The sequence below is a fragment of the Harpia harpyja genome, chromosome 12 (assembly GCF_026419915.1).
Source record: "Harpia harpyja isolate bHarHar1 chromosome 12, bHarHar1 primary haplotype, whole genome shotgun sequence".
Taxonomy (NCBI): Eukaryota; Metazoa; Chordata; class Aves; order Accipitriformes; family Accipitridae; genus Harpia; species Harpia harpyja.
Genome location: NC_068951.1, coordinates 35,923,344 through 35,947,465, shown reverse-complemented (window position 1 = coordinate 35,947,465; position 24,122 = coordinate 35,923,344). Strand labels below are relative to the sequence as shown.

The 24,122-nt window shown below is 37.0% G+C and overlaps 1 long non-coding RNA gene across 2 annotated transcripts in view; it reads left to right on the top strand.

Moving 5' to 3' along the window:
* Window positions 1-24,122, top strand: part of LOC128148948 (uncharacterized) — a 309,803-nt gene that overhangs the window by 29,061 nt on the left and 256,620 nt on the right. For both annotated transcript variants that reach the window (XR_008237474.1, XR_008237475.1), the window contains one exon: window positions 11,047-11,111. This is a non-coding gene — a long non-coding RNA (uncharacterized LOC128148948). The remainder of the gene's footprint in view (window positions 1-11,046; window positions 11,112-24,122) is intronic.

Here is a 24,122-nt window from a genome sequence, read left to right as displayed (position 1 = left end):
CATTCATGTGTATAGCTACCCTTGTTAATGTTAGCCACTATATACAGACAAAAAACTTAAAAATAGATTATATTAGAAATGCATGCTAATTACCTCATCCTTACCCATGGCAGGAACAGTTGCCTTAAGACTGAAACCTTGTTATCTATTATTATGTATCTACCTAACTTTATCAGAAGGTTTGAAAAATATTACAGCTTTTGGGATGCTAATTTGTTTATTTTGTTTAAAATATTTGGCTGTTATCTTAGTTTTTTGCTTACAAAGCTGCTGGTCTTGTTCTAACATTTTGAAACATTTATTGAAAACTCTCTTTTTTTGCTTTTCTTAGTCCTTTAACAACCTGATTTGTGGTTTGAATATTTTGTGTGGTCAAGTGGTCCTACTTACCAAATTTGGTGAATATAGCATATTAATATTGAGTTCTTTGGGTTGGTACAGTCAAATTAGAACAGAAGTAACTCATTTCCTGGATACCACATGAAGGAAAAAGTGTAGCTTGTTCCCAAATATCTGCACAGCTGACTTTCTTGCTGCTCCATGGCTATGTGTTGAGAGATCCCCCTACCTTGGTAGTGAAGCCATTGGTTTCAATGCTTTGGAGGCTTGAAATGATCACATTAAAGAACTTTCATAGGATCTCCTCCTGTGTTGTTGTGAGTTGTGGAGGCTTAGTGTGGATTAAATAGTCCATGATGATGTACATTGTCATAGAGGCACTGTCAGTGAATTGCTAGTCTTTCTACTATCTCTTGTTTCATGAAAAACTTTTGTTTAGTCACAGGAGGACTGGATGAAGCCTATTTTTAGTCATTACTATCAGAAAGAGCTTCCCTCTTTCTTACCCTAGCTCACTCCATCTCTTTGGCTCTCATCTCAGACAAAACTGTGCTCCCATTAAAGGTCCAGGAGAGTACTATCATTTGTTTGAATGAACTCAAATTCTCCCATCTGGTTTTTTTTTTCCTCCAGTGCTATTTAATGTTTTCATACCTGTGTGAGATTTTCTTTTCCGTATCCCATTCTGAAGGATGTTCAAAGGTGTTCATTCTATTCATTTTGACAAGTAAGGCATATGAATAGTCTTATCAGCTCAATAATACAAGTGCTGCTCTTTGAAATCAGCTAGGTGAGTGCGATTTCCTATTTCTGGTTTAAGTTTGTTATCTGCCCAAGTTCCCTTAGAACAACTGTCTGGGAAAGCAGGAATATCAAAGCTGCTTCCAAATACCAGTGAGCAATACGTGTTACTGACAAGGAGCTTCCGATCTCCTGATTCTGGGAGCAGCGGCCACATTCCATGTGCTGACAAAGCCAGAGCTTGTAATGGTGAAAGGTCTGTGTCCTGGGAAAAGGTGGATATTCTCTCTAGGGAAAATAGTCAGTGACCAGTCCTATACTTCTGAGGTCATAACTCCATTTCACTTTGATATTTTACAGCAAAAATAAATTTTTCCTGCATCCAAAAAAATTAGATGTCAGTAAGGGCAATTGGACGGATATAACTTGATGAATTGGACTGATTTCTCAGAAGTATGGTAATAGACTTCTGCTCCCTGCTCAACAGCTGAAACTAATGCCCAGGTTAGCTACCAACTTCAGTGTCCTAGTTAAATGAGTTTAGTGACTTCAGTCCTTGTCTAAAGACATCTCTTTTTTCACCTCAAAAGCCATCATAGCTGCTACTAATGGATAATAATTGAAGTATTTGTTGATACCACCACAGGGTTAAAAAATCAGCAATGAATGGATACAAAGACTGAAATTAGAATTATTCACAACTATGTTGAAATATGTTACTGGGAACAGGGATGACTAGGCTATGATATTTGAGAAAAATTGAGGATTTTTTTTTTTAAGTGTTTCTTAAAAATAAATCTTTAAATAGAAGACACAATTCTTTAAGCTTGTTATGCCAGTACAGGAAAGCTATATTTACCAAAAAAGGAGGTTTCAGACACCTTAAAATTGTCATTGTGTAAGTATTCTAATCAACTCATTTATTTTGATAATAATAAATTCCCAGATGAAACTGTTAACACGAATCAGTCCCTAACAACCTAAAAAGTATTTATAATTAAGAGATCTCATTCAAAATCTGAACTGCATAGAAAACTTTCTTTTTTTTTGAGTTTTTCTAGTAGAATTGGAAAACGTAATAAAATGAAGTTTGAGGTAATCATATTGTTTAATACGTTTCATTGAATTCAAATAAATTTAATTCACTATTTTTCTAACCATTATGCTCCTCCCCTGTAAAAATACATTTAAAAAAAATATATTCCAGTCTGGGTTTCTCTTTTTTTGGTTTGTTTATCATGCAGATACACACACAAAGTTGTCTGGATGCTTTCTACTCCTCTAGTTTTGCTTTCAATGCATGTATACAATTATGTGTTGATGTTGTCATGGTAAATGAAACTGGAGTTGTCAGAATGTGGAAATCACTTGTGTTAGGCTGGAACATAGAAGTCCAGTTAAAGAACACCATGTGTCCATACTATTGGTTTAAGCTTGACATGGCCAGAGGTTATACAGAGAGAGATGTTTGTTTCATTTGTTTAATTAGTATCCGAGAAGCTTTTCAAGTGTTAAGATTATCGAGCATTGTATCTTCATGTGTTGAAATATTTACTTCAGGCTATTTACACAGATTTTTTTTTAATGTATGGGGTTTTTTGGACTTGATGCCATAGTCCTATATGTGAGCAGATTAATTTTCAAGTTGAGAGGCACTTGCAATGAGGTTTCATGTTTGGTTGATGCACCTGAAGGTTCGGAAGGGAAACGGAAAGAGGAAGGTTTAGGAAGAAAGGTATACAGTTGTTACTACCCCTTTGAAGACAGGTGATTCTTTAAGAAGGGTAAAATGGGACAGGGCTGTAACTGTTTCTGTTTGGCTTAGAGAGCATTCTGACTTCATGAAGTTTGAGGAAAAGTTACTTTAAATCTTGACATATATAACAGTTTTAACAGGATTTGTTGAAATTATATTTTCAGCTACTTTTGTGTTTTATGATTATTTTAAGATAGAAGAGTAAGTAGAAAACAGTCTGGAAGAAACCTTAAGAACTTTTCTTAAATACAGAATCTGTTATAACTAAACCATTCCTGACAGACATTTTCCGAACCAGTTTCCAAAGCTATCCAGGGATTGTCTGTTTTCTTTGCACATCTGTCTTTACCTCTGCAAAGTTTTTTTAATGTCTAACTGAAATCTCAATTTCTGGAATATAAGTGCATATTTCTGTTGTGTTAAAGTGATGGGATTTTGAAGTCTTCTCCAAAATAAGGTCCAGTATTTCAGTCTTTTCTTGTAGATTGTTTTCTAGATTGCTGCTCTTTCAAATTAACTACATCTTATTTTCAACCTGCAGGCAGTGTCCACAACTAAACAGTAATCCATTTAAGGCCTTACCAAAAGCAAGTAAAGTAAAAAGATCTTTTCAGGTGGCATTTGGGGCATGCTTTATTCTGTCTACAAGGCTTCCAGTATGATACCTGCTTTTATTTGCAATAGCTTTGTAGATTCAAGTTTAGCTTCTGATCCAGATCCTTTTAGTGCAGAACTGTTGTGCCATTTCTCAACCTACATTTCTACAGTTGATTATTTCTGAGAGTAAGAAAAAATATACCTCCTTGAATCACAGTTAATCTTTTGCAAACCGTTTCTACCAAGATCTTTTTGGACTCTAGTTGTGTCCCCCAGTGTGCCTGCAGACCTTCCTAGCTTAGACCTACCTTCAAACAGTATGGGAGTAGTCTCTCTTCTGTCATCAAGATTAATGATGAAAATAAAGAATAGTACTGGATTCAGTGCTGACCAAGAACTCCATTTGATGCCTTTTTCCTTTTAGAGAGTGAATCACTCATAGCTATAGTATCATTTTTTTTCTATAGCTATTTACCCTGTAGTAATACTATTTAGATGATGTTTCTTGGTTAGACCAGGAGACAGTGCTGTGCCATGATGCCAAAAGTCTTCCTAAAATCATGAAACACGACACCAATTATTTCCCATACTGTGAAGCTTGTTACCTTGTTATGCCTTGTTCTTGAGTAACTGAGCATGGCTTCACCATTTGCTGTTTTTCTTTTAGGTGACTTACAAACTGGGAAAGTAAAGAAAGTTAAAGTAACTAGGCTATAATTTCTTCTTCCTCCTTTTTAGGCAGGCATTACTTTTGCTCTTTTAAAGGCTTTTGTACCCATATCCATCCATCATGTGCTTTCAGAAATCATTCTAATGATAACAGCTTTCAAGAAGTAACAGCTCTGATATTCATCCACTTCTCTAAGACTTTGGGCAAATTTAATATGGCATACATGTTTTTCTTAATCTTTTATTTCCCTGTTTATTCTGATATTGTCCCCTCTTTCTTTTTTTTTTCTTTTTTTTTTTTTTTTTTTGATAGCTTGTAATTGTGGGAGCCAGTTGATTACAGTTGACCTTCTTGGTAACAACTGTCAATAAAGCAGTAGACAGTTCAGACTTCTTGGCACAATATGTCAATAGCTTGCTTTCACCTTCAAGCTGCTGACCAACCAGTAGTTTTCCTTGATCCTTCTCTTACTCTGAAGTGTATTTTTATAACTTCTTTTTACCCTTTGTCTCTTGCTAATTGTATCTCAATTTATTTGTTCACTTTTCTGGTGCTGCCTTTGAATGGTCATACTATTCTTTTATACTTAGCTTTGACAGTTTCCATTTTCAGATGTTTATATCTTATGCTTGAAATCAATGAAGAAATTAACTTCTAGCCAAGATGACTAAGACTTAAAATAGTTATATCCTTCCTTTGTATTGGGGTAATCAGCTTTGCCCTTTTTCTTTATATTCCTTTTTGTTAAAAAAAAAAACAAACTACAAACAAACACAACCTGCCTTTTTTTCTTGATTTCTTTTTTTCTTTGTCTGTCTCGGGCAACCTTGTTTGTCAGTTCTCTGGGTTTATTAAAACTTCTTAACATGCATTGTTTTTATTTGCTGTTGTCTTACATGATTTCATTTTTGTGGTTACCTGTAAATGCAAGTGCTAGTCTGGTGAATTGTTCAGGTTGCAATTTGGGTAATTTAATCAGTTCAATCTGTGGTTCTCCTCACTTCTTAGACTGTATTTTTGAGTTAAAAAGCCACCATATTTTATATATGGTGATACATCAATGAAAAAATGTAATGAAGTTAAATTTAGTTAATACTTTCTCATGTAGTATTTGCATATATGACTTCATTTGTAACTGCCTAAATAAAAGCACCTCTCAATTCCTGAATCAAACATAAAAAAGCACCTTGTCCTAAAGTGTCTAGTCCCCTTGCCCCCAACTGAGGCAAAACAGACACATCAGGTTCTGGATACTACTTTTACTACCTTACAGGTTGTTACTGAACATATTTGCCAAGTGGCATAAATGGCTTTTTCCATCCAAATCTGTGATTCACCTTTTTGTATTTTGAAATTTTAATTTTTTTTTTAAAGACACTTTAGTTTGAAATTATTGAATACCCAGATTGCGTAGGTTTGGGGTTTTTTTTTTTAATCTTTGAGATAAGGGAAATACCTGCGTCAGGTGTTCCATATATTCCTTGAACCATGTATTTCCTATTTACAATGGTTTCAAAAATTTAGTCAGGAAAGTGGAAGCAATACAATGGAATGTAAGAAGGAGAAAAAAGCTGGAAATAAGACAGGGAAACTTTAAAAGGAACAAAGAGCTAGGTCAGGGGTGAGTGCGGAGGAGGGAGCCTTTCATAACTACAGTTTCATGCCTAGAGTAAACCACACTTGCACTCGACTTACACTGCCTTCCTTTAGGTGCCCAGTGAAATTCAGTATGCTAACTTTAAAATCCTGAGTGCTCTGGGAACGACTTCCCAGCAAGTCATTTTACATGCCATAGTGCAGCCATCAAAATGAACCAAATCACTTAAATGGAACTTTTATTGTACAAAGGGGAGCGAGTTACTGGCAGAGCACTCTCTTGTTGTCTTATATCATGAATTTATCTCCTCTACCTGAAATTATTTAGCAGACATTTATAGTTTTGTGGTTAGAAGCCACAAAACAAGCACGCTTATGTTTTCACTTTCTCTGACCTATAGCATTGCTTCCTCAAATGCTATTAATACTGCTTGAGTTTAGCAACCACAGGGATTTAAAATGTTAATGATACGTGACAGACTCTTTACACATATTGGCTTTCTTCCTGCCTCATATAATGAAAGCTGATAATGAACCTTCTACAGCCCTAAAGGAGGGAAATGCTATTTTTTTAAAAAGAAAAAAATTCTATCCCAGTATGTCTAAAAAGACTTTGAAAGAGATGTACAAGCATGTAGCATCATTTATCTAGTTACTGCAAAATAACTTGAGGAAACATGAGGAATAGTTTTACTGCATATGCTTATGCACCACTTTGTTCATAAGCTGGGCTAAGAGTTATTAGTGTTACTGTCTTCCTTCACTGTAAAAAGTGTCTTGTATCTACATTCCCCTATTGGTAGGGAAAAAAAAAAAAGACGACTTTGTTGTTGTTGTTGTTGTTCATTGGCAAGAATGCATGTTGAATTTTAATGGAAAACAAATTTCTAACTGGAGATTGTGCAGATAGGTATTTCTGAATGTTAGTCATGCAGGTCCCAGTTCAGGGAAACATGCAAGCATGTGTGCAGTCCAGTTTTTTAATAAGATGGGCCTCATCTTATTCATTCAGCCAGTACGGCTGATCACAAGATATTGTGCTATGATATCTGCTGTACTTCTTTAAAGTGCACTGTAAGGATTATTTGCAAAGATTATTCAGAAAATATTTTCAAAAAGAAATTTGGAAAAAATCTTGATATGCACTTTCAAAACCAAAAATTATCTTTTAAGTCAAATTATTTCACCAAGAACTAATGAGATGGGGAAAAGCAGTTAGCTATTACACTGTTCAAAGTGTCTGTGCCAAACAGGGAAGTTGATAGACATTGGGGGTAACAGACCTTGTTTATTCTGCAGGTCTCTTGTGCTGAGATTATGAATTAGAGGAAAATGTGACAATGAGTTTGTGATGTGGAAGCTGAGAATAAACTAAACACATCTCAGACAAAAGTCATCAAAAGCCAATGGAAACAGCTTTTATGGTTTTTCTACAAAGGGAGTTATTCTCAAGGTTTTGATTGTCTTGGTCTGCTGTGTGGATGCATATTTTATAACTATATTACCTAGGTGGACATTTCTTCTTCAGAGTGCTCTCTGTGAATTATTTTCATTAGCTTTGGCAACGACTCTGTTACCCTGCAATCAGTATGTCCAAACAGATTGAATGCTTACAGGAGCACAGAATGCAGAAGTTAAGCTTAGAAAGAGCTTTGTTCATTTACCTGAGAAATTTAATTTTTATTAACATATGTTATCATTCAAAAGTGAAATAGCTATTCACAAATTCTCATGAAAACTGCTTTAGGAGATATCAGTTTTGGTTATTACTGGGGCTCACTATTTGACAATTATAAAAAATTAAGCCAGCCTTTGTATCAAAAATGTTTTGCAGTCTAAAAATGATCTCAAATATTATTAATTCTGTCTCTTTGTGCCAGTTACCGGTGCTTTTACCCAGAAGCAGGTGTTCAGCAGTACCCAGACTTGTAATACAAAAATAGCCCTTTTGCCCAAACAGTTACTCTCTATGCTACAATACTTCATCGTCATGGAGAAGTCCAGAGTGCGAAATGCAGCGTGTACTTTTAGATAAATAGTTTGAGCAACAGAATGGGATTTTGGGTTGGATTCCTGTTCCTTCCTGCTTTGAGAGCAATCTAAGCAGCAGTAGTATGGCCAAATGTAATGATGCCCCTTTATAGGCAGGTCTGGCAAGAATAGGAAGTGGAACGTAAAGGCATAGACCTTTACCATTAAGGTTTACCACAACATTAGAATGTGCAGGTGTGAGCGGAGTCCTGCTTAAATAAGCAAAGCAAACCAGAAAAAAACCTTGTCATTGGCTTTTGATTTATTCTCCAGTGTGCATTACAAGATTACTAATTACGTGTCCTCTGTGAGATGTGTTCTGTGGGACAAGTCTGTCTATGTCTTAAAGGCAGTCAGTGCTTGTCAATTATTTCTTCTGAAGTATGTGTTTGCACCTATGTGTCTATTTTGGTATGTTGCCTTGCTTCTGACTTTTAACATGGTGTACTCAAACTATATTGATGCTGTAACAAAATGCATTTTCTGCTTGGGCTATATTTTTTTCAAATAGCTCTTAATACTCAATTTGCCTTTCTCACTGCTACTGAGCACAGAGCCAATACTTTCAGAGAGCTATCTACAATGATTACAAGAGCTCTTTCTTCTGTAACTACTCAGTAGAGCCCCTCATAGAGGATGTAAAGTTGGGATTAATTGCTAATCATTTAGTAATCGACAGTGCATCTCTGGGATAATGGAAAGATACCATTACCACTAGGGCTTCTGCTAATTTCAAATATGATGTCACGTATCTGAGCTACTTAGAAGTACATGCTCTGGCAGCGATTCTCATTTTTTTGTGTTGGCAGCCAAAGCTTAACACATAGTGCTGCTGTTTTGCCTGCCTTCATCTTGTCTTTACTTCCAGAAGTGGTGTTTACAATGAGTTATTTAATGTTTCTGTGTAATAATGAACGTACGCTTGTTTTTTGTAGGACTCAGTCTGTAATTCAACAATCCGTTGGCTTCTGCAGTAAAATTGTGGTTCAGAATTTCCTCCCCTGCACTAATTTGTAGCCTCCCATGTGTTCCGTCTAGCTGTTTCTGGATCTTACCTCACTAAAAAGTGTTCATTTTTAGCCTGGATTATTTCAGTGTCTTTACATAAATATTGTTATGCAGACAGGTGAATCTCTGATCTGTGGCAAAGTGCCACGAATCAGTGGCTAGCTTCATTTTTGAAATTGCAGTTTTGCTGCACTGGTAGGGGTAAAAGGACAAATTCCTAAATATCTCAGAAAACTTGGCACATACTGACTTCTTGGTGGTTGTGTAGCTGGGACTTGAAACCAAATTCTAGAGTGCAATCCTCTTCCCTGCTGTGATGAAAGTAGACTGCTGGGTACCATTTACACTTGAGCTGCTGTTAACTGTTTGTAAGGGGAATTCTCAGCTGCTTTAGCTAGTGTTTTGGCCTTCAAATACAAATGTTTGCATGCTTCTACAACTTTGCCTTAGTTATGCAAATGTCATGTGAACATCTTGCTGCTGTATATTTGGCTTCAGGAGAGTGAAGATTTTGCCCTCTGTACCTCTAGCTGATTGGCAAAGCTGAATGCTAATGCCGTAGAAGGGTCTTCATCTCCTAGGCAGCAGGAGAAGAAATGCCCATAATATACTTGTAAGGGTACCTAAATATATTATGGGCATTTTACATGCTGTTTTGCACACTGTATAAAATTATGTGCCATCTTTGTGAAAGAAAAAGGTGTAAAGACTTTCAAGCTCTGGGGGATGTTCATGTTACATAACTCAGTTATCCAACTTTTGCTTAATTAGCAAGGTTTTGTATAAAAGCATACCAACCAAAAGGATCATAGCTATTCTTGTAATTTGATTATAAACTTAATGCCTGTGTGACACCTTTCTGCCTATGATGTTATGTTTAATCCTTTCTGTGTGTGGCTACAGCTCTTGGAAGTTCTATATTAAACTCAGTACTGTGGTTACTCGTGAATGAAATTACCAGAACAGTGTTGGAGGAAAAAGTACACAGAAGGATTTAAGGCAGAACATGGCAAAGCAAAGGCTGCAATTATCTGCAGCTGAAAACAAGTAGCTTTTAATATGTCCATTCACCTAAGAAGGGAGGGAGAATTATAGACCACGTGCTCTTTCTTTCCCTTTTTCTATCATTTCTCTTCTTTTTCCTTTATACAGTTTATCACCCATAATTTCAGGATGTGTTTTGTTTCTTTAAGCTGTTTTATCTATAGGCTTATGAGGTCAGTCATGTGTGAATTCTTTTGTTAGTCACCTCACCTTTTGCCTTGATGATAGAAAATTGATCAGGCCTAAAGTACAAGTTCAATAGACAACCCCCTTGGTCCTTTGTCTAGGAGAATAGCTACCATTGAAGGCCATGAGCAGGTTGCTATTAATATGACAGCCTGCTCTATCTCCCACTGTAATTTATAATGAAATACCTAATCTCCATTATTTTGATCCAAGCAGGCGATCCCATGAAAAAGTCTTTTCATCCAGTTCCCAATGGCAGTTACATGAGAAATGGCAAACCAATAATTTTTGTCAAGTTTTTTAAGCCAACAGAAATGCTTTTCCACTGCTACAGTTTCAAAAGGCACAGATAAAGCTCATTCACTGAGATGAATGAAAAAGCCATCTGGGGTTTTTCTTTTTGACTTCCTTTCCTTTTCTCCATCCTTGTAATCAAATTTGAGCAAAATCAAATGGGGCTTTCTATGAAAGTACCTTTTGTTGATCTGAACGAGCTGGTAATTTACAAAATACCCTTCCTTTGTGAGGAAGGCTAAAGAAAAAAAGAATCAGTAGCTTTTAAAGCTGGGCCTTGGTGGGACTCTAAATGCAGTGAAAGCAGTCTGTGTTGAGAGATTGAAATGCATTTCAAAGCCAGGCCTGAGTCAGGGTACAGGGAAGAAAAAACCTATGTGCATTTTATAAGAGGAAAAACCTGAATGGGAAGGGGAAAAGAGAGAGAGAGGAAAAAATCTGGATAATACATTAATCATTATTTTGGAAATTGTCTTCCTTACTGACACATACTGCGTAACTAGTGATTGAGAACTTGGATTTTTGTTCTATTATAGGCATCTCAACATTTGTCTGTGCTGCTTTAAAGTTTGAGAGGCAAGGATCCTTGAACACTGCTGGACTATGTTTTAAATGTGTATATATTTTTTTTCCACTTTGCTTTTTTTGGTTCTTTTTCTTTTTTTTTTTTTTTTTTTTTTTAACCTTGCCTGTGAAGTATTGTGGGGAAAAATACTTGCAGGAAAGCTGAATTTATTCTTTTTGGCATGCTAATGTTTATTTTTATTGTATTTCTGCTTACCAGATTTCCTAGTGGTAATTATTTCCTATTGACTCAGACCAAAGGACAGTGTGGACACCTAACAAATAGTAAGTTTATGCCTTGTTTTTGTTATTCGTATTTTATGATTAATGTGGAAAAGCTGAAAATGTTTATTAATTGCAAATTCTGTCTTGTAGGAATGTTGTACAGCTGTGTGAACCTATTAACGTGAAATATTGATGTGGTTTAACTCTTCTTATCTCTGTTACTTACCATAACTGTTTAGTCAGATATAGATAAGTGCATTGTTTTGTGTTGAAGATAATACAGCTTGTGAAATAAACACTAATTTACATGACATATTGAAAGATGTGAGCAAACCTAGCCCATATTTTAATCTTTTCATATTTACAGACTTGCTTAGAATGTAAAATGTTTTTGCTTTTCCACTTGTGTTTTGATTCAGGATATAAATGCATTTAAAAACCAGCTTCCTGGTTGCACAATATAAAATATTACCAGCAATTTTACAAAAATGTAGGCACTCATAGTAGAAATTCTGGGGTTTGTTTTTATTTTTTAAGAAGGCTTCTCATGTTATTTTTAGCTTGGCTTATGCTGTGTTCTGGTAGGAAGAGTAGAGAGGTATGAATATTACTGGCTAAGATCTTACTTTTGTTGTTAATGAAGCACTAAGTAAAACCACACTGGCTTTTAAATTATACTTTGAAAAGAGTAACCATGGAAATTATTTAGCACTGTGAACTTTCAGTTATAAGCTGTTTGTTTTAGATTAAATGGTATGAGACATGATTTGTTTTGTGTTCCTTATGCATATGTTTGTACAATGTCATGATATCAACTTAGAAAGCATACTATAGGAAAACAGGCTAGGATAAGTCTTTTGCTTTTTAACATTACCAAAAATCCAAAGTCAACCATATAAAGTTTGAGTGTGGTTTCCATTAATGAGATCCCAAATTATTTAACGAATAGCTTTCAAAGTGTAACCTGACATCTGATTGAACTGCAGAATGTCAAGAAGTCACTTTTGTATCTGAATTAATTTCCCACTCCTAGTTCTTACTATCCTATTCACTTTCAATTTCCTACAGGATTTGTTTTCTCACATGGTTTTGAGCCATTTGCTGCCTCCTAATGACTGACTTATAAAACAGCAAACATGAGAAATTTCCAAAAAACTTTTTCTGGAACTATCACTGCTGCATATTTTGTGATTGTGTACCATTTTTCATATATTTAGAAATGGTGAAGAAATTAATGAAATTAATAGCTTTGCTCTTCGATATTTTTAGCAGAACATCAGACTTTCTACCCTGAGAAACACAGTATACAGTGTCTTAATAGGAAACTTTTCTAGAGCTGAGTATGGAAACAAAGACACAAGTAGTTGACTTTGGATCGTGTCATTTAGATAACTAAGAATCTGTGCTTTCACAGGCTTGCATACCAGTATGATATGATGCTTATTTTGGTTAAATGATTGTCTCCTTCCCCTCCCCCCTTTTAAAAATAATCATTAACCTTTCTTTGTTTAGCTTTGGATACTTCCTCCTTTATACCTTCTTAAAGTTTAAGATATAGTCTTCATTAAAGACTTTGTCAAACCTAATAGGTTTTAATTTATTATTTAACAAATGAACAAATAACAAAGCAAGATAGCATCCCTCATGGTCTTATCCTGGTATCAAGGCTTGTTGTCTTACTCTGTACTGTTTGTAGCACAGTGCAGCACCAGTTTGCTTGAAAACTCTGGGACCTGTCAAAATATAAATAAATATTAAAAATTATATGGGACATATAGAGAACGTGGATTTTCATCTCTGTGCGATCTTTTCCCTCTTATGAATTCTTGTACAGTTTTTAAGGACGTGCTCTTGTAAGTACAACAAATGACTTGAATTGGGATGAGAGTGTTGAATGGAGTTCTGACTTTGCCCCCTGCTATTTATGTATATTTATGGATATGCTCTAAAATTTTCCCTAGATTGAGTTGCACTCAGTGACAGTACGCCATTTGTGGCAGAATGTTTGTAAACCACTGTAAGGTTCTTAAACATGGGTTGGATCTTGCAGGAGTACCTCCAGCTGTGCCTGATTTCAAGTTGCCAAGTCTTGTGCTTGAACCTTTCAAGCTCAAGCATGTTTTGCATTAGAGTATGATGAGTTAGGGTAATAAATTATTTGCAGTATTTTTTTAAAATAAATGTCCTCCGCTATTTCAGTCATGTCTTGGGAAGCCTTTGTTGCAGGAGAGACTCATAGCAATAAATGACTACTGGGGTTTTTTGAGAATGTGTATAACTATGCATACTTAATTTGTATGCATAATTATTATAGTCTCTGATCTGAATCTTTGAGAGGAGTTTATAGTAATGAAACAATACAATTGGGAACTGAAGTTATATCAAATAAGTTAAAAAGTACTTCCTCTGTTAGAGAACATAATCCAGTGCAGCATAAACTGAACAAGGAAATGCACGCTATGACAGGTTAGCAACACCATGGGTGAGCTGTTGTATCTGTTGAAGTGACTGTTGAATATAAGTAGATAATTCTAGTGCCCAAGGTTTGGGTGTTTAATCAGATGGTTTGGGTGTTTAATCAGACTGAGTTGGATTGTGATGGGAAAAGATTTTCAATGGACTTTTCAGTGGCTTTTTTTTTTTTTTCCCATGTCTTAAACAGCAAGAGGTGGGGACAAAGGACAATAATTCCTGAGCCTCATGTGCCCTCTAGGGTTCTGCATTGCCTGCAAGAAACACTTTTTCCTTCCAGCTAAATTTCTCAGTCACTGAACACTAAAAGCATACTCAGTCTCAGTGAATATACATAGCAGCTTATGGTGTAACTGGGTTCTCATAAAGATCATAAGAAAATGCAGAGCTAGGCAGTCTCACGACTGGAAGGAGCCCCTTAAAGGAAAACAAAAGGAGAAAAAGGCTACAGAAAGATATGGGAATTGGAGTGAGTATAGAGTGTTAAAGAAGAGATAAGAGAAATTCGAAGAGTGGTGGGTTGGTGTTGAGATAAGGAAAGGGCATTAACACTTAGATGTCCCTGGGCCCAGGCCTTCTCCTCAAGGTCCTAACCACCATTTAGATTCACAGTTGCAGGGCTGATTGCTGTATTCAGTTGAAAGCAATGTCTGTGTTCACACTACACTAAAAATGGCAATTTTTTAAAGTTGATTTTTCTTACTATACTGTTACCATTCAGTGTGATCTTCTTAAAAGAAATGTGAGCTTCTCCTCTGAAACACTAATAAAGTGAGACTTCGCACTCACATGCTGATGAGCAAAACAGGGTGTCTACAGTAGTGCTGGACAATCCTGTTTCAATTTTTCCTGGGGCTGATGCTTACTGACATCAGGTTGGGGGGCTGGGGGTGTTGTGGCATTGTTGATCTTAATTTGAAAAGTAGAGTAATGTGCATAGTGTTCTCTTTTGTTCCATGAGGTCAATCCCCAAACATCTCGGGATGCTTCCAAAATTCTTGAAATTTCAGACCTGGCTTTCAGTGAGCACGGTGGTTGTCAGTTAGGGGTGGGACAGCAGTATCAATGCGTTAAAGTACAGGTATAGAGTATTATTGTGGTCACTTAGAACTGTTGTACTAGTGGCATTCCTCATACACTGTGAGTTTGGGGTAGTCAGGCCTATAATGCAGATAAAATTTGCTGTTCAGCATGAACTGTGTGATAAAGTGTGTTTTGTTTGGGGGTTTTATGTGGTTTGGTTGTGTGGTTTTTTTGAAAACAAACAAACCTCCCAGCTCATTCCTTGTGGATTCATAGAACACCTGCCTGCAAAATATCTCAGAAAATCTTTTTTTTTATTTTGAGCACCTACTTGGACTTTCCATTTAGTCAGATTTGACTGTGGATAGCAAACATTTTACATTATGTAAAAGATAATACAGGAAGAGGTGTTCTTGTAGAGCATTTCTGGGCTTACATATAAAACTCTAAGACGACAAAATAGTCCAATAAATTACATGTAACCCCTTGTAGTCCATCCAGTGACTAAGAATGTTCAAGACTTGAGATAAAAAGTTTTCATCAAACTAGTCTTTAAACATATCTTTTTATTTGCAAATTTATTGTAGGATACATTGCTATCCAGTAGAGTTGTGATGTCTGGATAATACTGCTTTAAAGTATTTTCTGCCAGTTTTATCCTTTTGAGTGGAACGAAACCTGTGAAGGACAGAGTGTTGGAATTCATTGTGGAGCATAAATGTTCATAACGTGGCCATCACCCACACTATCAGTGTGTGTTTTAATATTTTGTCTTCCCTCCCCTGCCGAATTAAAAAAAAAAAAAAAATCCAATGCTATTCACGTAGTTTTGTTGGTTAAGGAAGACTTTTTAAAAATTGACCATTTGTTATTTATCTGTTATTTTGTTTATTTTTCAAAAATCATAAAATCTGTGGCACAGCTGGGACTACAAGTTGTAGACTTTTTATTTTCCTGGTTAATAAAGCAGACCTAGGAGACACTCATACATATATTTCTTGCTTCAACTTCTTCAGAGACTGTGTTTATAATAGCATACCAACAGCAACATGAAATGAGCTGGTTCTGTCCTCTCCTGACAATTTGTCCTCAGACTTAGAAAGCTGGCAGATAAGGGCAGAACTACAGGAGAAAGGGGTCTAGTAACCACTCTGTGAAAAAACTTGTTCTCTAATAGGGTTCAAAGGTAAGAGTACTGTTTGCTGCAAGGCTCCTTGCTTTCACACAGCTAGACTGCTTTTTACCTGAGACACCTCCACTGTGATTTCTTCTAACTTATTGAGGAAGTAGAAGCTGTGCATTCATTGACATAATAGTAATACTGAGGGATATCCTTTTCAGCATCAAGTGCTTGTAGCCCTTATTATAGTGTTTCTGATTTTAACTGTAGGTAATCCCTTCCATTTTACTTTAAAAATTACTCTGTTTAAAATAGTTTTGTTGCAGTCAATCTCTGTACAGGTGGATCATTTAGAGCAGCCAGCGCCAGAGCACTGTATGCTTTGTTGGACAGTCATTCATTCCTCACTCTTCCAGCAAGTATCCCACTCACAGGGATACCTAAGGCACTAGGCAGAGCAGTCTTATTCCTTGTGCTGTGATGTGCAGATAAGCCACAATGGCACCTCTGCCCATGCTATCTTCTGAGCAGTCCAGGGTCCAGTCTCTGAAGTATTATGAACAAACATCTTCAAATGCTGACTCTTCTTCTTGTTTTGAAAGAAAGTGGTTTAAATAATTATCCTGAGTTGAGCAGTGTTTAATTTTGCGTGGGAGCAAGTTATGTGCTGAAAGATCCCAGGTGCTCTTGCTTTATCATGCCCATCTCTTTCTGTCACAAGGAGAGTCTGTGGTAGATTGCAGTATCTGTCAAAACATCATGAGTTCTATGTGATATAAATGAATTGTAGCCATAGTTTCTTAGCAGTGTGTAACAGGAACTAATCGCTTAGAGAGGCAGCAGGTAAAGTCTGTCAGAGTGACAGTAGCTTGCTGGAGCTCCAGTAGCCTCTCAGGCCAGCAAACTCCTTAATTGTACATAAGAAAGTGGAACTCCTCTGTTTGAAAGATAGTGCAGTTGGTGTGAAAATGCTGCATTAATGCTTGGGATAGCTATGGCTGAATTTTACTGACAACTGCATTCAGTTAGTTTCAGCTAATTATATAAAATGTGTTTCTGGAGCCTGAGACAAAGGATTTCTGTTGAAGGGCAAGCACAAACTCTGGTGGTGTAAAGTCCTTTCTCTATGTTTCTGTGACAGATAAGCCTTTATAGACAAAGAAACACAACTAGTTTTGAGACCATAGGATTCCATGCATGTTCCATTTACAACTTTATGTACATTACTGCATCTTAGATTCCTGTTTGCAATAAACTGTACATAAGTATTACTGGGTGGAATTTGATTGAAATCATCAAAGTTCTAGACTAGCGATTTATAGGGATGTTTCCTGTTCTTTTTACTTGGAACTGAAGAATGTTATGATGTACCAAGGATATGTCTCTTGGATTTTTTTTTTTAAACTTTATTCATTTTCTTATATCCCTTTCCTACACTGTCTTTTCTTTCTTTACTACTCTATACATCTGAGAGTTTTCTAGGCCACTGATAGATGACTGACATCTGTTTATATATGCAGTGAAGCCCCAGTTCTTGGCTGAAGATTCTAGGTGCTTCTGTGCCTTTTTATCTGTGAAAGCAGAGCAGTATTTTTATGTTAGCCTCGTATCTGTGTATCAAATAATTGTAGCAGAAAAATAATGTCTGACTGGCAACCTTAACTTCAAAGGTCATATTTAGCATTGATGCTATGCTTTTTCTATTTAGAAGATTAAGGAAGGATACTCTATGGGAAATATCAAAATAAAGATTTTTTTTTTTTTTTTTTTTAATCAGGCTGATGCAAGTGTTCTGTGTGTTGTGGAACTGTGCTAATTATAACATGGCACTATTTTCCTAACCTAACCTTGCAGATCCATGAGCTTAATCTGGTACTGTCAGTAAAATACTTTTGAATCTAGTGGGAGGTGGTACAGCTGTGTGAAGAGCTCTTGAAATATTTGGCCACTTCTAGGATTTATGTTTGCTGTGTGAAGTGATTAAGATCCTCACTGCCCATTTTGTGGTTAGCAAGATGCTTGTTAGGAATTCTCATCATTCTTTATTTGAAAAATAAAAAGTAATAGAAATCAACTAAGAATATTAGATTAAGTTCCATCATGATTCCATTGTTGATAGATCTGTCAGTGTATGATGGCATCTCTTGAGTTAGAAACACGTAGTTGAATTTCATTGATTTATGCATGCCGAAAACATAAATATCTTTGTGCAAAAAATGCCCTTTTACAGTGTAAGGGAGCAAATACTTCAGAGAGCTCTGTCTGTTCTATCAGCTATTGTGCTCTAATGCCTCCTATTTCCTCTGCTTGAACATCTCTCTGAGGCTTCTCTTATTGAAGCTTTGCAGTACAGCCTTTCTGGTGTCCGTCAGGTCTAACAGGTAGGTGTGACTTTTCTTATGCATGCTGGTTAACAGTGCAAGTCAATTAGAAACATCAAATAGGTGGGGAGCAAATATGGACTAGAGGGAAATTTGGGAACTATTTTGTAAAACAGGTATGCACATTACTAACTACATAATATATGGAAAATATTGTGCATTTGAAAGCAGGGGAAAAATAAAACAATTGACAGAAACTGAATTTGTAATCTGGGAAATTTTTCCCCTGTGAAATGCATGTGGCAAGGGGCTGAGGTCTCATTTTAGTTTTGTATATATTTTGTAACATTTTTAAGCTGAAATTCTTCTGGAAATTAATGTTCCTTTGAGTGTTTTTTCAGTCAAGTATATTTGACTCCAAAAAAGCATAGCCTGCATATGCAAGAGAAATGTATGAGGGGATTGGTAGTATACAAAAGTGGATGAAGGAAATTGTCAAGTCAGTGTAAACCCTGAATGGATTTGTAGCAGAGTGTGAAGTTAAAATGTATTTGATTTAAAATAGAATATGCAACATCTTTTTTTTTGCTTGCTTTCAGGAACTTGCCATGTACATTCAGCCTATTAAAGATAAATGAAAAAGAGAAGTTATGAAATGAAAAGTAGCTGTAACACACAGATTGAATGTTTGGGTGGGAGTGAAAGTAGGAGTTACTGGGTTGGAACAGATTCCCTAAGACCTGTCACATCATACCATTAAAATAAAGATCTAGACATAGTAATTTTAAAGGGATATTGTGTAAAAGTTGGGAGATATTAATGCAGTAAAATGCATTGATGGATTCCAAACTTACAGTCTATTATGCTTATTATACATACATAATAACTGTAGATAGCAAAATATTTGCTTTGTGTACTGGATTGCTTGTGAAGGGAATGATTAAAATGCATTAGAAAACTTTGATTCCATCAGCTCCCTCTGTGTGTGTGTGTTTGTAATTTCATTAGTTGATTCCTGTAATGGATTGATTTTTTTGATCAAATTTGTAATATAATCAAAGACCTTCATAAAGGTCCTGAATTCTTTCATTTTTATTGCTTATATTCTTAGCAGCTGCAGTCCTCACATGAGAAGGCCAAAGGATGGAGAAATTGCTTCAGTTTCTTTCGTTCTGCCACAGACATCTTAATGTCCATGGGCAGCTCACTTCATCTATCTATTCTCCACTGATATCTAGTCTCATACTGATAGTAGTTTGATGATAAATAAATACTTTTAAAAGTACTTAAACACTAGGATAAGAGGGTTGTATAAATTAGCAAGATTTTTGATATGACAGGGTATAAAACTGTAGTACTTTTCCACAGCTAGGTGTTTTATTCTAGGTATTTTGGTTACTACCTGGTTCCCCACACTGTCTTATCTGGGCATCTCACTATTTATACCTACACTTGCAGTGCCCTACCTTCCCATTTTATTGTGGGGTCCTTGGATGTAGAAACCAGCTTTTTCTTAGGGTATCACAAAACCTCTGAGGAGAATAGTGAATTGAACTCAGGTCTCCTAGCACTAAATTCTGATCCAGGCTTCCAGTCTTCCAGGGACAGCCCATCTCAGGCTGCCTGTGAGATACTGGAAGGTCTTTGCTTACAGTAGGTTGTGGAGCCTTATTTGGACATCCCGTGGAGTTCCCTGTCCCATCTCCATCCTCTTCAATGGCTAAAGTGTCAGTGTTCTCCTTGCTGACGATGGATGTACATTCCTTTGCATGAGAGATGCTGTCATATGAAAGGATTTTAAATTTATGTTTTTTTATTAGTCTTGCAGGAGCCTCCTCAAAAGAGTAAAATAGGAAAGAATGATACAAGTTGGGGGTGGTAAGTCCCATTTGTTGTATGTTGCAAAGGAGTAAGGAACCGGGAAGAAACATGAAGCCTGGATTTTCTGCGGTGCAGAATTGCATCTGGTATATCCTTAAGATGATGCAATATGCATCTAAAAGGATATCTGAATTTTACATCAGTATCTATCGCTTGTTCTTCCATTCCTTTAATGTTTTACAAATTGTATCAAGGAACAAAAACACTTTTAAAAATCCTTTTTTAAGGAAAGAAGAGATAAGCTTTTTTTAAATTAATGTGAAGGTTATGATACGTATTTAACAAAGCCTAGGAATTCCAAAGTGTAGACAACCATTGTCTTGTCTTAACCCAGTGGTGTGAGTAAAGGATACAGCGTCAGCCTTAACTTTGAATTTCCTGGCTTCTGTCACTTCATGTCACAACCTTAGCATTAGTAATATACTTTTTTTTTTTTTTTTATTGAGGAACAATAGCTAAAAATGTATTTTGACTAGTAAAATTAAGAAGATGACACATAAGTCATCGAAGTTCACTGTGCAATAGTAATGTGTGTCATTTTTTTTAATACAAGTGTAATTTTGAGTACTTGGTAACTACTATCTATAGCTACAGAAATATCACCACCTCCTGCCTTTTGGCTAGAAACTATATTTTAAGTTTTATATATAGACTACACAATGAGAGAGAGGGAAAAACTTCTAGCTGAGCATTATACTTTAGTACAGAGCAGGAACTAAATATAGTGGCTATGTCATCACAGCAAGGTTGCTTTGTGGCAAAAAATACAAAAAATAAAACAGCAAGGAGATGTACATTACTGCTGGTACACAGTCATTAGAGATAAATGAAGATGGTTATAGAAGCAGCTGATTACAGGAGATCCTATCTTGACTGATAACAATTGAACCTGAGCAATGTCATTTCAACCACTGGGAACTATTTTGCTAACTCTCAAATTCTTCTCATTAATCTCATTTTAACTGAGGTTGGAGCAAGCTGTAAGAAACCTGTTATTTCAGCCCTGTGAGAGGGATACACACTTTAACCTTAACTAACCAAAGGAGTACTTTTGGCTACTCTTTGCTTGAGTACAGCAGCTATTCAGGCCTGTTGGCAAGCCTCATATACTTCCCCCTAAGGAGGCAGTAACTGAATCCATTTGCAAAGGAAGGAAGGAGACAGCAGAAGAAATCTAGTAACTCAGGATGGCTGCTACCTTCTTCAGCTCTAAGCTGGTCTCTGTCTTCTCTCTCCCCCTTGGCTCAATTCACTATCAAGAGGAGGAAGAAGAAGCTTGAGGACTGAAACTGAAACTTCCGTGCAGCTCCAGGAGAGACATACATGATTATGTGAAAAACTATATAGTTCTGAGGGCTGGGTGAAGGTTTCTCCTGGGACAGGGAGAAATCAGGCTGTTTCTGGGCAGGAAGATAGGCAGACATTAATGGCAAACACAGAATACAGGATTTACAATGGTTTTTTGAACTCCAAACCCCAAATAACCTGCAAGTGCAGGTCTGTTAGAAGCTTGTGCAGATCTCAGTTAAATCAGGATAGTTGGACAATGTTAATTATGCCTTTTTTTTTTTTTTTTACAGAAGCATAGCTGCTTGGCAAAAGCAAGAATAACCCATTATAACCTGGATTTTTTTTTTATTGAGTTTTTTAACTTTGTGGGCTAGTTGAGCTACAATATAGAACTCTTGGAAGTCAGTTCTGTCCTGTCCTGTTCCTATTAGCATTCAGCAGAACTTGCAAGATAATGTCTGTGTGTAAGAACTGTTTTCTAGCTGGTTAATTTGTGTAAGTCTAACTCTCAATTCCACTTACAGTCAGTGAGTAAACTCTCATGTAAGGTTCAGGAACTGATCTGCCCTCTCCCAAGTTAGGGCTTTCCCCTGGCTATGCAAATATGATCCCCTTTGCTGAATTATGATGTGTTTGCAAAATAGGGCAATTTAAATTTAAAAGGGTTGTACTGCTAGCTAGCGTGTTACCAGGTGATTATAGGCCCTTCAGCTGGGATATTGGAGTGTAAACCTCCTCAAACAAATGATGACTACTTTTATAAAATCTGGACAGTGCTCTAATGGCTGAAATACTGTGTAAAAAGGAGCATTGCCACCTCTAGCATCATCCTGTGTTTTCTGTTAAAATGAAGGGGGAGTAGGGTCTCTTGAGCTCCATCACAAAGTACAGAGGTTGTCCTGTAGGTATGTTGGTCACTCTCTGAACATGCTATTGGTCTGGACCTTTTGGAGATTTAACCAGAAAGTTACTTAGGCAGGATCCTTATTAAGCCTACTGTAGCATAAGAAGAGAACTCCTGCCCTGGTTTTGTTTGTGAGGAATAAGGGATGATTTGTCAAGCTCGGGGAAAAAATGCTGGCAATTCTTCTGCAGATTTTAGTTGTCTGGCAGTTAAATTACATGCAATCCCTCTCTGAGATTTGGTTCCTTTGTGGATCTGGACCATAGTACTTGGTTATGGTATGGTTCTGTTTGGGTTTGTTGTTGTTGTTTATTTGGTTTTGTTCACTAGGACTCATTCACAAAAATATTTACTTGCTTAACTCTCATTTTCTTAAATATATAATTAACTTTGTAGGTCTGGTGCTAAAAGCCTGATCCTGCAAGAATCATGACATATCATAGTACTGATGCTGAAGTCAGTGGAGTCTTACTTCATCTGTGGAGTAGAATAAGGTCACATACAATGTAGATAGTCTGTCCTGTATGTGAGATCAAGAATCACCATGGTTACTTATCCGGTATTTTGTGTGCTCTCTTTTGTGCGCGCTCTCTCTCTTTTTCCTTAAAAAAAAAAAAAAAAATTGTATTATACTGAAGACAGATTGTAAATATACAGTGTGAAACAATTTTCTTTGTGAAATAGTGGCAGGAGCCTTTTGAATGTTTATTGCTTTGCAGCAGTGATGTATCCATTAGTATCAGGAAGTAGAGGCTGATAGGATGTGCTGGAACTGCTGCTGGTCACCCAGAGCATGCTTCTTGACCTGTACATCCCTGCTTGTAAAATAAGAATTGTTTTATTAATGTAAAATAGTTATTGTTTGCAGCACCATTTCCCTCTTATTATGGGAATGTACATTTCCTACAACAGTGGCAGCCTGCTATCTGCATGTTAAGTTTTGCATAACTGCAGGTAGGAGTTTCTGTTTAGTACTTGAGGAGAGAGAGTCTTTCAGGATTTAAGTGGTGAAGCTTCATTCTCTTTGGTGGTCCCATTTATGAGCTAGTCTTCCTGGTGTCTGCCACTTAGCAATTCAGTGCTTTTAGTGACTGCTGAATGGTAAAGTATTAGCAGTGTAATCGAACTCCACAAACATACATATATATGAAAACCATTTTAAGAATAAACAATGAAGAATCAAACATAAGATTTTTTTTTTTTTTTTTCCAAGCGGAAGATATATTCTTGTTCATCAAGCATATCCTTCTGTTTCTTGATCATGTCATAGTGGCAATGAGGGGCAGGTAAACAGCCATGTGAGCTTGTCGTTATGTAGGGTAGATTGCTCAACAGTGAAGTTACTAGTAGACCCAAGTTCTGTAGAAACTCCCTTCCCTGCTGCGGGGGGAGGAGGTAGAGAAAATCAGGAGTGAAGTTGTGCCCAGGAAGAAGGGAGGTGGGGGGCACGGGAGGGGGGGAAGGTGTTTTAAGACTTGGTTTTATTTCTCATTACCCTACTCTGATTTGATTGGTAATAAATTAAATTAATTTTCCCCAAGTTGAGTCTGTTTTGCCCATGACTGTAATTGGTGAGTGATCTTTCCCTGTTCTTATCTTGACCCACAGGCCTTTGATTGTATTTTCTCTCCCCTGTCCAGCTGAGGGGGGGAGTGATAGAGAGGCTTTGGTGGGCACTTGGTGTCCAGCCCGGGTCAACCCACCCCATGCTCCTTCCTCCTCAAGGGGAGGACTCCTCACACTCTTCCCCTCCTCCAGCGTGGGGTCCCTCCCATGGGAGACAGTTCTTCACGAACTTCTCCAACATTGAGTCCTTCCCACAGGCTACGTTCTTCATGAACTGCTCCAGCGTGGGTCCTTCCCATGGGCTGTAGTCCTTCAGGAACAGACTGCTCCAGTGTGGGTCCCCCGCAGGGTCACAAGTTCTGCCAGAAAACCTGCTCCAGCATGGGCTCCTCTCTCCATGGGTCCACAGGTCCTGCCAGCAGCCTGCTCCAGTGCGGGCTTCTCACGGGGTCACAGCCTCCTCTGGGCATCTCCCTGCTCTGGCATGGGGTCCT